Source organism: Trichoplusia ni, chromosome 5, assembly GCF_003590095.1.
Source record: "Trichoplusia ni isolate ovarian cell line Hi5 chromosome 5, tn1, whole genome shotgun sequence".
Classification (NCBI taxonomy): Eukaryota; Metazoa; Arthropoda; class Insecta; order Lepidoptera; family Noctuidae; genus Trichoplusia; species Trichoplusia ni.
The window spans coordinates 11,966,208-11,987,596 of record NC_039482.1 but is presented as its reverse complement, the minus strand read 5'-3'; the positions used below and the strand labels follow the sequence as shown (position 1 = coordinate 11,987,596).

The following is a 21,389-nucleotide window of genomic DNA, read 5'->3' as shown; positions in this document are numbered from 1 at the left end:
TAGTGATGCACTGTAGCACTGTTCTCCTAACATTCTATTTCCTGATCACACTGTTTTCTATTTCAATGCATTCACTTTTTAATAATATTAATATTTTCTTGGTTCTTTTAGTCATTTACTTCTGTCTAATACATATTTTATTACTGACTGTAACAGCCCACCGTCACCCTTGGGATTCCAGGTACGTTCATTATCTTTAAATATTCAAATCAATGCATATGGTGTGCCCTTCTGTAAGTAAAACTTTATGTGTACAACTATACAATAAAATATAAAATTAAACAATATTTCTTGAGTGATGATATAATAGAAGAAATAATTATTGCTTTATATTTCTGAGAATTAAGAAATGATTACGTAAAGTTTTTTATTATTTCATTTTAATTTTAATAGCGCTTACATTTTACAATAGCATAACCTAGATTTTGTGAATGTCGCAAAAGATTTGTTTCACTATTTTCAAAAATTCAAAATTGTTTTCAAGATAAATTCTATTACAAATTGTGACAACATTTTGACGAGAACTTTCAGTTCGTTTGTTAATAATGCAATGAGTTCTTGTATCTTTATTCAATCTTGAAGGAAATAATGATTTAGGTGTTCGTATAAAAACCAATAACTACAGTTGATTCATGTGATCGTCATCTTACAGCGAAGATTACTACGGCGACGTCGACCTCAAAGCGTTGAAGAAGTTGGGATTCTGAATGTCAAGGAGCGACTCCAAGGACAGACTGAAGCTAAACCCGTTCCACTTGTTGTAATAACTCTTCAGAACTATATGATAATGTTAGGGTATGTGCTGCATCACGCGGCGTCATCGCATCGACTGTAAACCAACCAATGGTGGCTCACAGCCGATGCTGTACGAATAATTTCGACCAATCCCTGAAGAGCAAGATGAAGACCTTTCTGTCTGTCATCGTTTAAGTGTTTCTAGTGATTCATAATAGGTTTTGTCTGAAGAGACGCTCGAGTTCTAAGCCATGGACTTTTACGATTCGATTACTTAAATTCTTCGGTCAGTTTTATCTAAAACAATTGTTGCCAAATTTGGAAATCTTCGAAAACCTTGACACAGCACCACACAGTGTGAAGTGTGGCGGTGCTCTGTCGAAATATATGTTTTTCTTAGTCATAAAACTTACGTAAGTTAAGGATAGCGAACGTTTATATATTAATATTAATTTTGTAAATAAATAATATTTTTATACAATTTTTTTCTTTTTATTTAATTACGACACCACATCGACGAAGGGTATAAAACAAACAAAATACTAGATGGAGTTTATTTAGTCATTTCAATAAATTAAAATGCAATTTGTAGATATTGTACTTAATTAAGATATTAATAATACTGGGCGGAACACTCACAACTGAACTAGATTTACGGCCAATTAAATCACTAGTTCACTGATATAAAGTAAATATCGAAACAGATTATTATTACTACATTCTACAGCCAAGCTACAAGTGTACCAAGTCCACGCCCTATTCTGCCTAACTTTAGTAAAGTACGAATAGTTTACACTACATTACTGGGTTAGTTAGCGAGTGGAGGTAGCAGAAGCGTTGCGACGCAGCATTATACATTGAGCTTTGCGATGGTGCGTTGCAGCTGACGGATGGCGTCCTGACGAGACATCGCTACGTGTGTTGAGGTCCAACCTGAAAAACAAAAGAGAAGTGTTACAGAAAGCAAGATAACTTAAACCTTAGGCTTTGGATGAATATTGTATTTGCGAAAAGAAAACTAAGTTGTCTTCGTGACAAGAATTCCTAAAATATAGAAAAGCCTGTTTTTCATTTATCATATCGTCAAAAAGTTAGGAAAATTAAAACCACTTAAAGTCTTCAAAAATATGGCAGTAGGGACTAGTAACGACACTTGCTAGTGAAAAGCGTACTGGTTAGTGACGTCACTCGATATTTTATCACACTGTCCATTCCAACGTTGATAGCTGGTTACTAGCTGCGAAGTTGTTTTACTTCAAGAGCTCTTTATAAAAATGTGAACCTTTGTAATAATATGACAATGGCTTTTGTAATAATAATAAATTAAATTCAATGATTCCAAACATTCTCACACTTATGATTACTCAACGCACTGATTTGTAACCGTAATCAGGTCGAAAAAATAATTAAACCTCAATAAGTATCTCATAAAATATACAGACATTGACAGCACCTAGATATTTCATAAATTTCCCAACGACATTACACGATATTACATTCGAAATACTATTTCAACGTAAGCATAAAAATTGTTAATAATATTTAGTATTATTTTATTATTGTTAATATATAGATTTATTCTGCTTTTCTAAACTCTGACGAACTGACTCTGATATAATATGGTCACCCAGCCATCGACCGACCGTATCAAGCGTAGCTTAACCTGTTATAGATCTACCTATGTAGTTGTAGCTTACCTCCTGAATATATTATAATTATTTATGTCATGACATAAAAATGTGATGCAAAAGTATACAGAGTTTTATAATTGTATAAGCCTGCAATAATATTATTTTGGTACTCCTAACAAATGTTCTAATACTGGGACACAACAAGCTAGCTATATCACAAGATGATAGATAAGATCGATTAATATTAAATATTAAAAATGAATACTTACTCTGAGTATTAACAATAGAATTTTCCGAGAAAATAGTCTTAAGATCACCGTCCTCGTAAACAGGTAAAGGTCTGGTGGATATTTTTTATTATATTTTTTATTTTATTTTATTTTATTTGGGGAGCTTACGGCTATATTTACACATTAGATCAACAACATAATACTAGCATATGCCAATTAACAAGCTTCCACAGATGGTAAGAAAACATTATAGGTGTTGTAAAAATTATACAGGTCACACGAAAAATTACTTACTTATAAAATTATAACAGTATTTTGGGTTCCTTAGATAATAGTCTAGTGACATAGTGGGGTTTACTACAAAACAGGTCTATAGTAGGGTTGCTTTGGTTTAACTTATTAAATATGTGTATAGCTCTTGGAAAGTAACTATTTTTTCTGTAATTGGTGTGGCAGAATGGGGTATGGAGTAAATTATGAGAGCGCAATCTCCTAGAAGGTGTGTTCAAATATAAGTTACTGAGGAAGATCAGAACAATCAAGACCATTTTGAGCGATTTTCAGAAGGAAACGGATATCAGCTATTTGTCTACGAAGATGAAGAGGCAAAAGATGGAGTCTAGTGCATTGTTGGTCGTAATCTAAATATTGTAATTTAAATTTAAAGCTTAGATATCTTAAAAATCTTTTTTGGATTCGTTCAATAATATTGTTATATATATAGTAACCTGGGTTCCAGACTTGACTAGCATACTCAAGGTGGCTACGCACATAAGCACAGTAAATTACTTTAAGTGACTTCATATTTTTGAATGGCGAAGAGGCACGAAGGATGAAACCAAGCCGTTTTGTGTGCTTTATCAACAATGTGATTAACATGGTGATCAAATAGAAGTTTACTGTCGACTAGAACACCAAGATCTCTGACGACATTTACACGCTCAAGACATGCACCTTTCAATGTGTATCTAGAAAGGAAATTATGTCGCTTTCTCGTGAAGCTAGTGACGCTGCATTTAGTGACATTAAGATCCAGTTTTGTTTAGATTGCAGTAAGCCATCTAACCGATTTAAATCTTCTTGAAGACATAAAACATCAGATACCTTATTAACCTCTCGAAAAATTTTCATGTCATCTGCATACAAAAGGAAGTGAGAGTTCAAAAGCACGAGCCAATGTCGTTCATGAATAAAACAAAGAGAAGAGGTCCTAGTAAAGAACCTTGGGGGTACCCCGGAAGTAATGCTTAACCCAATCAGATGTACATCCGTTCATAGCAACGGCCTGTGTCCTGGCTGTAACATAGGAAACAAACCATCTGTAAAGATCACCATGTATACCCAAGGCAGATAGTTTTCTAAGTAGTATATTATGATCTAATCTATCAAATGCCTTACTGTAATCTGTGTACACAGCGTCAATTAGATTGCCTCTGTCCATATTAACAGTTATATAATCCAAGAAAGTCACTAAATTAGTTGATGTTGATCTGGCTCTAACAAAACCATGCTGCTGAGGAATTATTATATTTTTGAAGGATGCATACATTTGATCAAAGACTAGACGCTCAAAAATTTTAGCCAAAAGACAGAGTTTTGAAATAGGCCTATAGTTGGTAACTTCATTTTCTTGCCCCTTTTTTATGGACTGGTGTTATCAAGGCTGATTTCCATAACTTAGGCATCACTCCATCATTCAAGGAACGCCTAAAAAGTATGGTAACCGGATGTGAAAGCTCGCGAGCACATTTAGCCAAAAAAAATGCCGGAAGAGTATCCGGACCAGCAGATTTATTAAGGTCAAGGGCTGAAAGCAATTTGGATACCCGATCCTTACTTACCTCAATGTTAGATAAATCACAAGGAGTATCGAGTATCTTAACAGAGTGAGAACTCGGTGAGAATGTATCAGTAGCAGGTAGGAAAGTAGAACTAAAATAAGCAGAAAAGAGTTGAGTGGTACCGCCACACGAATTGCTAGTACGAGATAAATAGGTCATAGTCGACGGGTAACAGCTACTACCTCGCTTCTTCTTGATGTAAGACCAAAAAAGTTTGGGATTTTTGGAGATCGAGTCTTCAACACTTATAATGTATTCCTTGTAACATTTATTTTCAGCTTTTTTAACCCTATCGCGGAGTAACCGGAAACTATAGTCATCAGATATGTTACCATACGTTTTATATTTCTTTAAAAATTTAAATTTTTCTTTAATTATTTTGACAAGATAAGGCTTATACCAGGGAGGATATCTGTGACTAGGCGTAATACGTGTTGGTACAAATGTGTCCCTTAGTTTGAGTATAAGTTCATAAAAAATCGAGACTGCTTCCTCCATCGACTTAGTGTTTGATAATATTGACCAATCGGTAGTAGATAGGTGGTTGCAGATTAGCTCATAGTCAGCATGACGATACATGAATATTTTACGTCTAGGTATTTCCAATGAGTCTAATTCAATAAAAGTGGGCTTGATAATAAGAGATTTATGATATGCATCTTCAGGCACCAGCGGATCGGGGCATATCGACACCGACACAGTATTACTACATAAAACCAAATCCAAGATACCACCTGAATGATTAGTGTGGTTATTGTATTGCTTTAAGTTACAGTCATAGATGGTATCAACCAGATTATTAGCAGGTAGGCCAATAACATTTATCGGTTGCAGACCTATATCAGAAGGAATCCAGAAGATACTGCTCATATTAAAATCTCCGAATACCAAAAATTCATCATGTTTAAAATTTTCAGTCGCGTATTGAAGTTTGGTTAAAAAGTTAGTCAACTGTATAGAAAAACTATTACCCATGTTTTGATTGCATAAGTATATGGTACAAATATGAAGTTTAATCGGTTTTTTACTACGCGTATTACGTAATGTTAAAGTGATCCAGATATCTTCAGCTGAAGAATTCCAACTAAAGTTTGGAGTGCATGCAAAATTACGGTGTACTGCAATTAAAACCCCACCTCCCCTGGTCTGTTGGGTCATCGCGTAATCTCTGTCGCGACGGAATACTAGGTACTTGTCATTAAAAAGTTCACTATCCGATATATCACTCAACAACCAAGTTTCTGTCAGCGAAATAATATCATAATTGGACATACATAAGTTCCGATAAAAGTCATTGGTCTTAGTCCTGAGTCCTCTGCAATTCTGATAGTAGATACTAGCCATTGGTGTAAAATAAGTTACTGTATCTAAAGTAGGTATGTAAGTATAAAAGGTTGACGGTAAAAGACATAAGTGTAGTCAAACCATAGCAAAACCCCACAAACACATAAATATTGAAAACTTTACAAATAAGTCCAGCCAAAAATTGCATAATTCTTAGAAAATAAAGTATAGTACTAGAATATTTATTAAGATTAACAAGCATATCACATACGCAAATCGAAGTAAGCAATATGACTATCTTAATAATGACGGGTAACCGAAGAAAAAAGGTGTAAACAATAATATAATTTTGTAGTAAACAACAAGTAGCGAGCTCGCCGCAAACAAAAGCATTCCATTGATGAGTACAAAGGATCACTAATGAGCTGTAAGTGATTCTCAAAGTTTTATGATAACAGTCGTGAATATTACAATAGGTAAATAGTAATGACGAACTGTATGCGAAAATTACATTATTTTGCCTAAGTCTAAATCGGTTTTTATTATGAAAGATTTTGTTTGAGTATTTTTGCGAACAAATATTTTGCAGTTTTTTACCCATACATATTCGTAGTCATGTTCTTTCGCCAGGTTTTTTGCCTTGGTGAGAAGAATTTTATTTTGTACCGTTAAATGATCATTGATATAGATGCGCCCCTTATCTTCAAAGCCTATATCAGCCGAGCAAAGAGTTTTGAAGGATTTTGCAGCTGCAACGAAATCTTCTTTGACGTAACGATTCAGAAAGGATACGATTATAGGTTTCGTCCGGTTATCGCGCGCAGGAACTCTAGCAATGAAATTGATATTTTGTTTCACTATGGGATACATTATTTTGGATCCAATTTTAGAGACAATTTCAATCAAGTTTTCGCGATCTTTCATAGGAACACCTTTGATTTCAATGTTGTTTAATCGCGTCCATTGATTCTTTTCATTCAGGTCTTCTTCCAAAGTAGTAACTCGATTCTTCATTAACACAGCATCCTCTTGGGCCTTCTCCACTTTGAGTAATCTTTGGTCAACGACTTGAAATTTCTCAGAAAAGGAAACTAGCGTGGTCTTAATGTCAACTATTTCCTTTTTAATATCTTGGACACCAATGGTTAAGTCTTGAATCGGGGCAATAGTAAGTTTGATATTTTGTAGTTCTTGCATTATCAACTCAAGTGACACAGGCTTCGGTGATTTGCATCCAGGACATTTCCAGTTAGCCTGGCGCTCAGCACCCAACCGGCGATATCCACTCTCAGTGACACCCGAACAGGCATAGTCGTAATATTTTTTACAGCCACTACACAAGACGGCGTTACTTTCGGACACTTCGTCGTTGCATCTACCGCAACTAACCATTTTTAGCAGTAGCTATAAACAGGAAGTGTGACGGAGCAATTAACTTGAGAAACGCTGTTTCTTAGCAGAGCGAGACACGGGATACGTGTGACCGATAAGCGACGCAAACGCGAACTGATGTGCTGGAAATTATGGAAAAAATCCTTGCCCAAAGGGTTGCGAATAACAGCCGATAAAAGAATAATATCTAACACTATATTGCCAATTTTATCCCAAAAAAAATACGGAATAATTAGCTTTTTCTTTAAGGTGTGCATTTCTCCTAAATACCTAAGTCGCGCACTTGACTACCAGGTCAACATAAACACAGACAATTATATCTTGAAAATCAAATCGCTCATATGTAATAACATGTAATGTATCCTAACAAATGAGGTCGACTTCGTGATTGGCCACACCTGTGCGAGAGGTTGAGGACAGCAGTCAACTTTTTATGAATATTACCAATTTATGACTGCTAGTTCAATCCTTTGGTTTTACTTGCGTTCTTTTCATACTTATAAGGTTTTATTGTAATCAAATAGGGTTTTGTTGATTTTTGTGGCATGCATAAATGTTTTCAGCATCACATTGAAATCCTTCTATAGTCAAATGACAGACGCCAGTTGAATGAAGATGCCTATTGAATGAACATTATTTGGACGGATAGACAGACAAATACTTTGTATTACTATAAGATCAGTCATAAAGTACTCTTCAATTACGATGTTTCCGACCTCACACGATTAGAGGCACGCACTTCAAGTTAAAGTGTTAAATCTGAAATATTTTTACACGTCCATGATTGATGTTCGTAGTACCTGTCATTTTATACTAATGATCGTTTATTATAATGGATTTAAACGGTTTGACGTCCATGCGTGAAGATGAGCCTTCTAATAGATGGTTTTAGTTTTTATTTGAAGAAGATTCTTTTTGAAATGACTACGCTTGTCATGGGTCTATCATTCATAAAAGCGAAAAGGATTTTTTTGAACAAGATTTCTTTTAGAGAGTTGTTTCAGTCAATTATGAATAAAAAGATTACTTTACTTCGGTAAATCGTTAGGTATTTGCTAATCTAGTCTAATAAGTAAATCATCAGAATCATATTTGCCTATGATCCGGTCTGGATACCCAAGCAATGAAACAAAACGTCTTTTCAAATCGTATCTCTATCAGGCAAGGTTAACAGGTTCAAACGGTTTCCTCCGACTCGAGTTTAGTTGGAAAACGACGCCGTTATCACTGTCAGAGCCTGGTGGCCAACGAACGCCGACAAATTGTTATTGAGCTGAACCCCGATACGCGATACCGCGACCCTACGGTCAACAGAAGGAGCTTTCTTATCGTCCCAAATGTATCTACCTAATTACCTACTCGTAAACTTTCCAATTAAAAGCTGTTTGACGGTTAAAGTCAACACGAAGCCTAATGGACGCGACCCGATGGAAACAATGGACGCTTTGACGTTGCCTCCACTGACCTACATTCTGCAACGCATAATACACCTACTATTAGTTCACGACATAAAAAGTATCTTATGTTTCGTATACCAGGTTGAACTGGTAAATAACCTCCTCCCTCGTTAATATTATCAAGCAATAAAAACATTTCTGATAACACTTGCAGTAAAAACAACTCTGTTCACGTAATGAAAGAATACAGAATTAACCATAAACACCTCTCTCAGCTCCAGGTGTATGTCATACATTATATTATACGGTACGATATAAGTCTATAATATTCACCTCATTACTGACATTCTTGAAGAGGCTGTACAAATTTGTCGCGGCGACGTCGTCGGCTCGTTTGATGTGCGGACGGCGCGATAATTACAGAATTAATGGCCTGATACAGAGAAGCAGTTTTTATCGCAATTAAGAGTGCGCTATCGATCGACCCAGTTGCGCTCCACGGCACTGCACTAATTCACGAGTTCCCGGCCTTGAAGTGTTCAAGTGTTCTTTGAGGTTTACTCGTGTTTGCTTTTGGCGAATAGCTAAAGTAGAGTTGACGTGTTAAAAAATATATTTAACATGTTCATTTATTTTGAATGATGTTTTTTCTACATAACACAGAATCGCCAGTAGTATCATAACAGGAGCCAACACATTGTGTTTATAACCGACATTAATCACTCTAATTGGACCTTCAGTTCGCCCTAATTTTTATTTACGTTGCAAATATCCACTTAGCAAATAGAGCTTCGTTTTTCATTAGAAACAGTTGGATATAACTGTGGCGAAAATGGAACGCCTAAACAGCACGCAAGGTTAATATGTTGCATTATATTAGAGGCGTCAATAAGAGGCTGACATTCCTAGCGCGACCTGTAACCTGATTACATTGTGCACAGTCTCGGGTCGTGACAGACACTCCTTTCTTTATCTAAGCGGACTCTTTGATGCCGAGATTTTTAATGAAAAAATCTGCTTCTGTTTTAATAACAGTATTAGTTATATAAGATACAAATAAAATGTCTCTACATTTACTGAAATGTAGAGATTAGAGACAATTTGCTACGAACCTTGTTGCTGAGTTCGATCCGATCAATAAATTGAAAAAGATTTCCATACACGCTTAGATGTTCGCTCGATCGAATTAACATAAAATGCAAATAACTTGGATGAGCGAGTCAAATTAACAAATTGAAGAGATTATTATACTATCGGAGAAAACACGTTCGACTGATCACCGCGGAGTTATTACGCATCAGTAGCGGAATTAAAGTGGTATTGTTTGTTTGTGCCAGTCCCATCTGCCGGCGGACCGGAATCTTTCCACGGTAGTAATGTCCGAAATAAACACCAGTTGTAAACTTAAATAATGTTTAAAGTAAGATGGGAACGTGTTTATTTACTACAGGGTAACCAAAAGTTTATTTAAGGGCCTTTTTTAGTTTAGATTTATATGTGACGAAAAATTATATAACTCGGTTTTGTCCTACGACATGTTCACATTATATTTATTAATAAAACTGATATTCATAAGTGTTCACGCCCTCCTGTTATGTAGAGAAAATCATCCCCTTTATCTGTCATAATACCAGTCATCGAGTCGCCTTACGTTCCATATAGTATACATAAATCATGATAAAACTCCTCATTACTATCCCGATAACATCGATTAAACCTTATTATTTTCGAATCTGTTTTTCAATATCTCGGCAAAACATGTAACGCAATATTAAGTACTTAAGTAGGTACACGAAGGCCTTACTCGTACCGTGAATTTATTGGTTGTATTTTAATCACTTAATCATAATTAAGCCCTCCTTGATTATTTTATCTTGGAAAATTTGCACTTGCAAAATGGCCGTCCGACCCGTCTACGCCTGACCCGTTTGTGAGATGTCAAATATTGGCTTCGAACAAACAATCTTATCCGTGAGTCCGTTTACTTGGCTCTACATGTAGGGAAACGTGTGACCATTGGCTAGATGTATACTGTTGCACGTAGACACTGTTGAAATAAGTGTAATGTTTACTGAATAATAAAGATAATGTTGATCGTTTCAGGTACATTTTCTTTTCTTAATAATATTTTAAGAAGCTGAACTTTACTCACCAATAAACTCATTACTTCCAACATTGTTACATTTTTTTCAGAAATTATTCCAATCTGTGCAATACACGATTATCAGGTGTTATTATGTAGGTATTGAGGTATTATCGTAGGGTCAAGGAACACAATTAACTTAAAAAAAACGTTGCGTAACGTATCAAATATAGTAATCTATAAATAACAATCCTTTTAATAATAGACTTCCATAAAAAGTTGAACTGTAGGCAGCCCTTCAAACAGTTTATGTTAATGAAACGGGTTTATTAATCAATTATTTGTATAACTTGACGTTTTCAATGAGCTATCAATAGATTAAATCTATTCGTATATAAATAAATGAAAGATTTAACTAATTTCTTGACTATTTTCTTCGTTCTAAAGCCTTTTTTAAGATTTATAAAGCCACAAAGACGGTCTCTTGGTCTTCTTCTGGCCTGGTCATCTTCTCTACTTTCAAAAAGGAATCTGAAATTAATGCCGCGTGCAAATTATTGAAGCTGCTGTCATTTTGTATAACCTTGCTCAACAAATGACGGCCAAGCAAGCATGGCTACTTTTCTTATTGCGCATAGCATTGTTTCAAGATATTTATGTTCTTCCAATAATAACGAACTTCTAAAGTTTTGTTCCACTTGGTATCGGCAAGTTTCTTGCGTCTAGATTTTGAACGGTCTATAAGTTTTATTATATTTTGCCAGCACCGTTGCAACGTTGATTTTAAGAAACAGTGGAGCTGGCACCTAAGTAATTGTGCCAACTAACCAAAACCTTATAAAAAAAGTATGTGTCAGACATCGTTGAAATAAATTTGGGCTTATACACTAGTTATCTAAATTAAAAAAAAAAACTTCCTAACCACAACAACATCAACATTTATTATGATTGTCTACTCATTATTTCATGATTACTATTATGTATAGACGCTTCCATCAAGATTTTGACGTTGTTGATGTATTAATATGCGTGGGTGCGGACGATCGTCCTTCGTTGCCCACTTCAAGTGATCGACGTCCACTCGAAAATTACCGAATACACAAAACAAAAACAAACAGACTCTTGTCAAGTCTTAATGCGAGTGTCGCAACGATGCGCGGTGTTCCTCCCAAACACCGGAGTTGAATTGACCTTCTGCCAAGGTCGCTACTCACTAAGAAACATCGAAATGAAACACCAAAAGCGTTAATTTATTATTTCTGTAAACGCATGACTTCCGCCCTTTTGTAATGTACATTGTAGGAAGTGATTAAGTACTGTTTCAATTTTTAAAATAACAAATGTTTGAACATGTAATTCTCACGATCTAACTCTAGTGTGAAGGCAAAAACTTTGTAAGCAAAAGGAACATTTTGAGACTACTGGCGTTGAGATTCAGATTTTCTGGTACATTCTACTCATTAGAGATTTTGAGCGAACGCGTTGCAGCTCACGTAGTGCACGAAGTCATAATGTATAATAATTTTAGAAAAATGGAACGTTATCTCGTCTAATTTGTTTACGTATTTTCCAATCAGCAGCAGTTAAATGTAAAGGTTCATTATACATGGTGCGAGTGGCACACGTGCATGTGTGCGCCTTTGAATGTTCAAGTGTTAAAACAAACGTACTAATTAACATCCATTCAGATGTGTGGAGGCCAAGTTGATTCTAGTGTGCTGCTTGAACGTTCTTATCACGGATGTGTGCACTCTTAGCGTTAAGTGCAATATGGTATTCAAGTCACCGTATTGTCGCTTAGAAATAAGTTATAACATCAAATATTCTATTTCGAGACGTTGTTTTGTTATCCTTTGTTACCAAACTGTGTCACAGCATTCTTGTTTTGGGTTATGTTTGTCCGGCTTTCATTAACTTGTCTGTTGCATTGTATATTGGAGTTTGAGATAATAAAGATCTAGTGACCTCTATTGCGACGGGGGCCGCTGTTGAAACGATTATTTTCGATGTACGGATGCTATAAAAAATCATAGGCGGTGTGGGCGGAGGACCATTCATGAGTGACCAGTTTTGTAATAGTACTTAAGCGCCTATATCATGTGTTTATATTATAGCTGCGTTAAAAAGAGATAATGATTACATCGTATTGTTTCAGTGTCTCAAATTATTACATAATGTCTTTGGCGGGTGATATTGTTACACGTTTTTATACAGCAGGAACTGCAACAGAGTACTAATTTCGGATGTTATCTCACTGAAATATATCTATTAATATTATGTTTACCGTTATTATCAAATATTATAGAACATGGTAATGAAAACAAAATCTCGAAGTGCATGATATGAGGTGTCGTAATATTTTAAGACTGGTTTTATAATCGTGATGAGCAGTGAGAAGCAGGCTTAGTCTGGACGCTCTTATCTTCACACTCCTCATATATTTGTTATCTTGAGGACTCTCAACATAATCTTACAACGCGTACAAACGCTTTTATCCTGTAACGAACGGTCGCCGATAACTCCTCTGGCACACATTGCCGTTGTAATTATTAAACAAAACGTCATTATACCCTTATCAGAATATAATTTGATCGTTCCATGCTTCATCATCTGTATAAGGAGAATAGTTAATTCGTGATTTTAATACGTCGATAGATCGTCTTAACATCGAATAGTATTTATCGGCAGCCATATTGGGATGAGCCCAAATTATAAACCTCCTACAGTTAATATCCAATCGTTTTTATTTTTTTATGAGATTTAAACATTGAAATGAATTTCGTGTAAATGCTTTGTAAACGTTATTTCCAGAATAAGCGTTCGATATACGTTTTATTGCATTCATTCATGCGCGTAGCAACCTTCAATGTCAAAAATGTTGTTAAAAGGTTTGTAAGGTTCGCGAATACATAAAATTCTCAAGTTATTGTTTAAAATATAGTGTTTCATTAAAATAACTGGTTGTATAAACTTAACGTAATGAGGTTTTGCTTATGTTCATCTATTATTCATTGCGTTTATTTGTTTTTGATGGCGATGCAATTAAAGCTGGGTGGTTATAGCCGACTTAATATAAACTTAATAATCAGTAAATGCATACTTAATTGTTACATAACAAACTTCAACGACTCATAGGTCCTCAAAACATAACCTTTAGGAACCTACAGAGTATCAAGAAAAAAATAGATCAGGAAAATAAATCGTCAAAAAAAATATAGAGTTAATAGAAATTATAACGCGTTTCGGGCAGCCTATTCTGGCAGAGTAGTTAGTCCATTTATCAAACACCAATGCACGTACTCACTTATATAATTCATCAGTTGGAAATTCGTTAATTCCCTCATTGTTCTGAACGGTATTGTTGTGCGGCAGCCGGCGCCAGTGAGTACGCGACGCAACTTGATATTACTTAGCTTTACTTTACATAACGATCGATAGTAAATACGTTTTGGTATTGTTTACAGAATAAGGACATTTGTTGGAGATATAGTGTGTGATATTTGCTGGTTTTGACTTTAAAGACTATCTTGTGTGGCTAAGGAAACTGAATCTGTAAGTACTTAGATGTTTGGTTAATTTCTTTATTTCGTCATGATATTTGTTTTTTTTTTCACTATATCCTGCGAAAAAGTCTGTTTCAATATTTTATAATAATAAATTGACCTTCCTTGTAATTAAAACTAAATTATTTGGTCTGGTAGAGCAACGGCTTAGAATAAAATTATTTTTTATTAAGCACTGTATCGTTTATTGAATCGCGTATTGTTAGTTTAATTATGAATCTGCTACTTTTAAACACATAAGGTTTAAGGATGTGCTTTGCTTTTCCTGGTTGGTATTAGAATTGCCTTTTACTAATACAATGAATATTGTATTACCTAAATGACGTATATTATAATGAACATTTAACTTATGAAAAACCATTTTTTATAGTTCCAAAAAATTTGGAATATGGATCTTACTCTTCTTTAAACCGTACGGAAGATAAAATTTTCATGTCATGTTGTGTTCGATTTGATAGAGAAAACATACAGTCCCAGAATTCTTATATTAACTGAAAATATAGCGATAAAAAAACTTTCTTAATTGCAGAATATTGTTAACTAATAAATTATTATTAAGGTATTAATAATAAGGAACCGATTTCATATCAAACGTATTTCCAAACTAAATTGCCGACGGGCGACGGCAAACACATATTTACATTGTTTGTTTTAAATTTCAGCCGCGTTAGTTTTTATTAATGTAAGTTATAAAATTAAGATAAAATCCTCAAATCTATAATGAATCTTGTTATTATTTGAATTTGATTTGCCCTGCATTGTTGTTCAGAATGGTAGAGTCCACAGCAGACTCTACCATAATTTGAGTAAAAGAATTATAATATAATCCAACACCTCCTAATGAACACCGTTTGGATTTTTACCATTACTTGACTCGATAGACTATAACCTGCCACTTCTTCTATATTATTATATTCTGAAGTAGATTATTATATTCTGAAGTAGAAGCCTAATATAAAAATGCCATCTACGTACTGAGGAGAAGATGAGCAAGCGAATCCATGATATGAAATATATTTTCAGAAGACTGTGTGACTCCATAAGGAAGGCCTACAATCTAGATGAAATAGATTTTTGCCACTTATGTGTAATATTTTCTTAAGAAATATTTTTTCTTGGAAATAAACAGTTTTTTTCTATAAATTATTGAATACAGATGGTTGGTATTGACCGTATGTTAACTCAATCATAGGTGTTAGTGGGTTTTTAACTATACGGAAGCCATAAAGCGACAATAATCTAATCTCCAAATCATTACGTAAGGATAACATCATATTGATAACTTGCAAAAGAGCCGGTCAACGGTTTTCATGTGACAATGAATCGGCGGTTTTTTTCCTTTCCCTGAAATTAATATGTAAAAAAGAACTGAAAGACAAACTTTTCCAAATTGATTCGGGAAAATGAACGGAAACATTAGCCATATGCTAATATTTTTTTCTTTCCATGCATGATTTTGTTTCACTAAAATCGAGTTTTCATAGCGCTCTAATGACTCAAATTCCCATAATTAGTATCGATAATTAATTTCTTTTCGTAGTTATATGAAAACCTCTGCTTAGACAAAACACGCCATTCACCCTGCATTTTGCAGTTAATACTGATATCAATGTTTAACCATGTGTTCACCAATTTGTTCGGAATGCGACAATTCACTATCTAGTTAGTCTTCATATTTATCTGTCGTTATCAACTGGAGTGGTCAAATGCATTTAACACGAATGTAAACGTTTTGGCGAACTGACTAGAGATTCTCTTCATAGCGGACGAGCCGCCAATTTGATTACGAGGGGCTTGTAACTACTGAAACGAGTACTAATGCTGAAAACTTTCATGTTCGAATATATCAGCATCTGCCTGTAGATATTTTATTATTTAACAAAATTAAATGTATAATAATTTTATAACACAATAAACTCATGCAAGTCATCTGAAGAAAAATGTAGAGTCTTCCAGGAAGAAGCAATTGACGTATATTTCGTACCTGATATAAAGATTTGGTGATAAAGTTTTATAAGTGTGATTATATATTTACATAATAAATAATATATACAACATGTTTCTGGTATAAACACTAACTTGAATACACATTAAAGATAAATTATATGAAAGATTAGCGGCATCGTGCTAAGAAACATGTTCGTGGAGTACCACGACGGTGTTAATTAGAAAAGGATAGCTTTAAGTACTTGGCAGACATAAAACGATGATTATATTGAAGAAGAAAATGCGGTATATTAGCATCCGTTTCATGTACCACTTAGATGTAAAGCGAAGCGAAAAAGCCAAGGTCACGGGTTTTCGGGCCTACCTCAGCACGTGCCAGGCACTGTATGGCGGTCCAACAAGTCCTGGTGCGTGGTCCTGGCGAGCACGTCCTCTGGGCCCAGGACTCGCAGTGAGAACAACTTGCAGCACAGCCTGAGTTTCACTGAGATCAGGATGAGAGCCGCGAGTCGTATCGCGTCTGCACCGCCCGGCACTTCCACAACACGCCGACCGATCAAAACATAGCTCTCACGAACCTTTTCGACACACAGACTCGATTTGCAAAATTTATTCATCGCATCCGCCGAAAACACGAATAATTTTTATGAGCTGCACCAAAAGTACGCTCGGAACTGAGTTTTAACACAAATCCCGAATGTTTTCTTTACGTGTGACATATATTAGCACCAGTTAACTGTGAGGAAAACACCATAAACGATAAAGCAGCTCGAGAGCCGCCGGAAAACTCGATTTCGCACGATACACAGTGTCGAATGCGTGCGCTCGCCGGCCACACCACCGCGCTGTAAACAGAGAGCGCGCCTCAACAACACACGCACACATCGATGCCGCACGTATCGCTCGCACACATGCGCCGTAGCTACAGCGCGCGCATTCTGGCTTGCGACCGAAATAGATATCGCGTCAACTTCGACCAATCAGGAGCCAGCTCTATCACGCCACAACGACTTCTGATCGGTTGAGGCTCCATTGATAGATTGGCCACCACAAGGCATTTTAATTCGCGATTAACTGAAAGTTTTTGATAAAACTTTACTGATATTAAATCTTGACATCAGAGAATATCAGCGAAATCTTAGTGATGTGAATATTCTTTTGGGAAGATCTTCAAATATAGATAGTAGATAGTAATAATCACCTGCTGAAGCACTCCACGCAATAAAATTTGGCGCGAATTTCAATCAAAATTATCGTTGACGAACTTCTTGTTTTGTATTATGAAAATATTAGCTCATAGTATATTTTAGAAAGAGTAGGTATTTGGGTGTAGATATAGACGTAACGTAGCCCTACATTAAAAACAAATATTTTGTATTCTCATGATAAGTTAAATATTTCAGCAATAAATGTGTTGAAATGTAATTATTTCATGAGTATTTAGTTCTTTCATAAATAATAAAATAAAAACGAACGATTCGTTGTAGGTACAAATGATTTGAATTCAAGTTTGGCATTCTTCATGCAATACACACGGAGTAACAGAGTTTTGCTTGTATATTGAAATCAGGGGTCAGGATCACCCGTCATTACTGATCGCATGTAAGATAAAATAATCTCTATGGCGCGCGCATAGAGTTCTTATTTAATAAGCAGGACTGCTTAAAAAACTTATGTAATTGTGTAGCTAATAGATTATTATGACGATTGTGTATGTGTGCGTGTGCGCAACTTTAAAACGTTGAAGGACTTAAGTGTTTAGGTTCCGTGAGCTTTTGAAACTAGTTTAGTCATTGTAATTTGTTTGAACAAAATTATTGAAGTGCTTTTTTCATTAAACGCAACAAAATATGCTGTTAAAAGATGTTAACGGGGTTATGTTTTGTAAATGTAGAGTTAGGATTTCGAGGTTTTGTAGTTAAATTTCGTAATTCATAGTAATACCTGAAAATGCTAGATGATAAATGGCATATTTCTCATTATAATGCAATACTTTACTTAAATAAAATAAATCACCAATTCATAAGAGTATTGGGAACCCAATTAGAATCTAGTAGGCATCGAGACCATACATTTGAGTTATTAAAAGAATAGATTTTCTTAATTCTGTTAAGATTGTACTTTAGTTTGCCGTTACTTCTGAAAATTGTTAAAATGTAGAGTCGAAACAACTTTACAATACAAAAAAGAATTCTTGAAATTATTGTAATAATTAATAGTAAAAAAAATCTGATGGCTTTAGATCCCATTTGGCGCTTTGGGGTATATTATTCATATTGTTTATTTTTTAAGCCTACTGTGAATTAAAGGTGTAAACACCTGTAGTACTACAGGAGTCTGTCTGCACGTCGTGATTAGAACCCAAATATCTAAGTTATAAATGTATGAGGGAATCCTAAAAAAGTTACCGCTTTAAAGGGTTTCTAAATAGATATGTGTTCCTGATAAAGTGATTAAATTAATTATTCTCTGGATCATCAATATAATAAAAAAAATGGACATGACAATTAGAGTAAAGTACAATAATGAACTAGCAGAGATTCGAGGTATCACCTGCCTGCAAGATAAATAAATATAATATCTATAATTTTAAATTAAAGGTAAGAAATGACTTACTACTAAGACTTCCTTAGGATTTAATTCAACTAATGAAATAATATTATGTTCCTAATAAATTTGCTATTATTTAATTTATTTTTAGACATTTTAAATACTAAAATAAAATTACTTTTGAATATTCAGCACTTTCAATAAGATAGAGGATAAAAGGTTTTTACAGAAAGACGAAAATTTAAGAAAACCAGCGTGATGATCATGACGCCTTCGCGACATGTCACCAATATGTTTGTTTCTTAGAATTTAAAACAATACCAACAAAATTTTATGAACACTAAGGAAAAGCTCAATGGACAGACAGACCTCCTGATTCATAATATTAGTATGGATAAGGCTTAGGAAATTCTCCTAGATAGTTTGGAATAAGTACAAAGAGATATGTAATCTATACCTATATCATTTTATCAATCTCATATATAGTGGCTTATTATAATCGGGAATCTATATACCTACCTATCCTCCTAATCTCGTGAAATCGTTCAACGTGATAATCGACCAATCAAATTATAGCTCCGCTTTTTAGTATTTAAATGTTTTTGTTGAAAATCGTCACAATTGATAAAAACAAATACGCAGTTTAATAATTATATCGTTTTTAAATAGGACACGCATGGAATGAGACGTAACAGATTCGTAGTTAGTAATTTCCTTTACATTTTAGGTAGGTGAGGCTTCGGTCTACAATTTCGTTACCTCCTTTTTTTGTCCTGGTAAAAATTCCTGCACGCTTCTCGAATTTAGATGCATTGGTAAAATGTAGAGGTTTTCCGGACGTGTTTTTCGAGATCTTTTTCTTCAAGTCGAAGGTAGACGCTATTTAAGCTCAAAAACGTGGCCTGGTCTACCGACCATTTTGCACTATGGCCAAAACCACCAAGAGTTCGCTTGTTGTTGAAGGTATGCGAACAAAAGGAACGGCTTTATCAGAACCTAGTTTATTAATGTCTTAACGTACAAATTTTACTGAAGATTATGCTCAAGAATTTGACCTGCAATCATACGAAAAATACTGATTCAAACACTTTAATTTTGATATTACCTACAAACTAAATTAGTATAATGTTTATTATATATCTATATTATTCTTAAGTTCCGTAATGGGTTAACAGCATATCATTATCTTCAATACAGTAACTGGCAAACAAGTTTTTTGAAGTAATTGTGATGCAATGCTTAACCAATGATATCAATATTAGTGCTAAAATTACTATTTTTTACATTCATCTGTCGTTTACAGATGTAATTATTTGGTGCTTGAGGCAACTCCCTGTTTTACTTCTGATTAAATTACCTTGTGAAACTGGCTTTCAGTTTATGAAGTTTTTGTAGCAAGGCTGCAAGGTATCAAAAGAGCTTTTAGCGGTAAAAAATAAATACAAACTAGTCAGAAGCCAGAGAGTATGAAAACCAAGGCTCTTCATACTCCGCCTGGGTGACTGGGTCGTAAAGGTCAGGATGTCCACTGCTCAATGTAAAACACTGATAAATAGCTACATCCGGTTAGACTCAAAACTACCAGACATTAGTTGGAAAAAGACTAAGCAGATGATGAATCATGGACTCAGAAATAAATCTTGACTGAGCTTTTTTGTTTAAAAACTGCCTTAAGAAAAAATATCATAAATTGAAACTTGGACAGCCCAATGAATTAAGGCTATATAAAAGTTTACTTGAGACCAAAATTATTAGAACTTGAAAAGAGTTTGTCATTCGAAATTATGGAATCTCAGACGATATTAATTGGAGGAACCAAAGAACGAACGTGGCTGAAAGTAAAACTATTAACAAATAAGGTACTATTTTTGTGGGCGCGGCAGGTATTCGTCTAATTCTATTATACGTACCAGTGCATTAATCAAACGAACCTTATGAATAATACGGATATAACAAATACCTATATCCGAAGGTCTAAGTACCTACACAATTAAACTAATAAAATACTTACCTCTTTGCCTTCACATGTAATTGCTTCTGAGAACTATGGATCAGTAATTATTACTATTCTCATGATGATGTTTTCCTGTTTAATAAATACTTTGTTTTAGGTAATTTCTGACCGAATAGGTCAAAAGGTTTTCGGCAGAAATATTAAAAACGAATGTCAATTCCAAGTCGCCTTTGCCTTTGCCTTTGCCAGAAAATTGAAATACCAATGAAATAACCATCTATCAGTCGCTGCCTTACCACAGAGACATCAAATAGCGAGAACCCTCAAGTAGTTTTTATTAGCTTTAAATGTCGTCCTTTCTTTATTTTTCTTAATTTCCTTCTTTATCCCCAATGACATTTTTTCAAAAAGCAGCCACTATCATAGAGTTTTTCTAAATTTTATGTATCCATGTTAAACTATTATGCATAGCCTAATGCAAGCTGATTCATTCAGCTTGTTTGATCTTGTCTAACCTTCATTCTAGTGTAGTGCTTTAGTTAGCAAACTTTTTGTGTCCAACGACGGAAGTGTCACATCTCGTCTTAAGATAACGTCTCGAAATAATCTGCATAAGGTTTTAAACTGGTATTTTGTAAAGGATGTGTTTATATTACAATTAACGATGATTTTAGCTGAGATTAACTTATTTTTTATCAACTTAATATAGCTTCTGTTTACAAATTACATCCTGTAGACTTAAGTCCAGTAATTTAAAGGTTACATAAAATTGGTCAAGTATT

The 21,389-nt window shown here is 34.7% G+C and overlaps 1 long non-coding RNA gene across 1 annotated transcript; it reads right to left on the bottom strand.

Moving 5' to 3' along the window:
* Positions 1-15: 15 nt before the first annotated feature.
* Positions 16-17,482, bottom strand: LOC113494518. The gene is made up of 3 exons (XR_003400656.1): positions 16,468-17,482; positions 6,478-6,482; positions 16-26 (listed from the first exon to the last, which is right to left on the bottom strand). It is a non-coding gene; the product is annotated as an uncharacterized LOC113494518 (long non-coding RNA).
* Between the last annotated feature and the right edge of the window lie 3,907 nt (positions 17,483-21,389).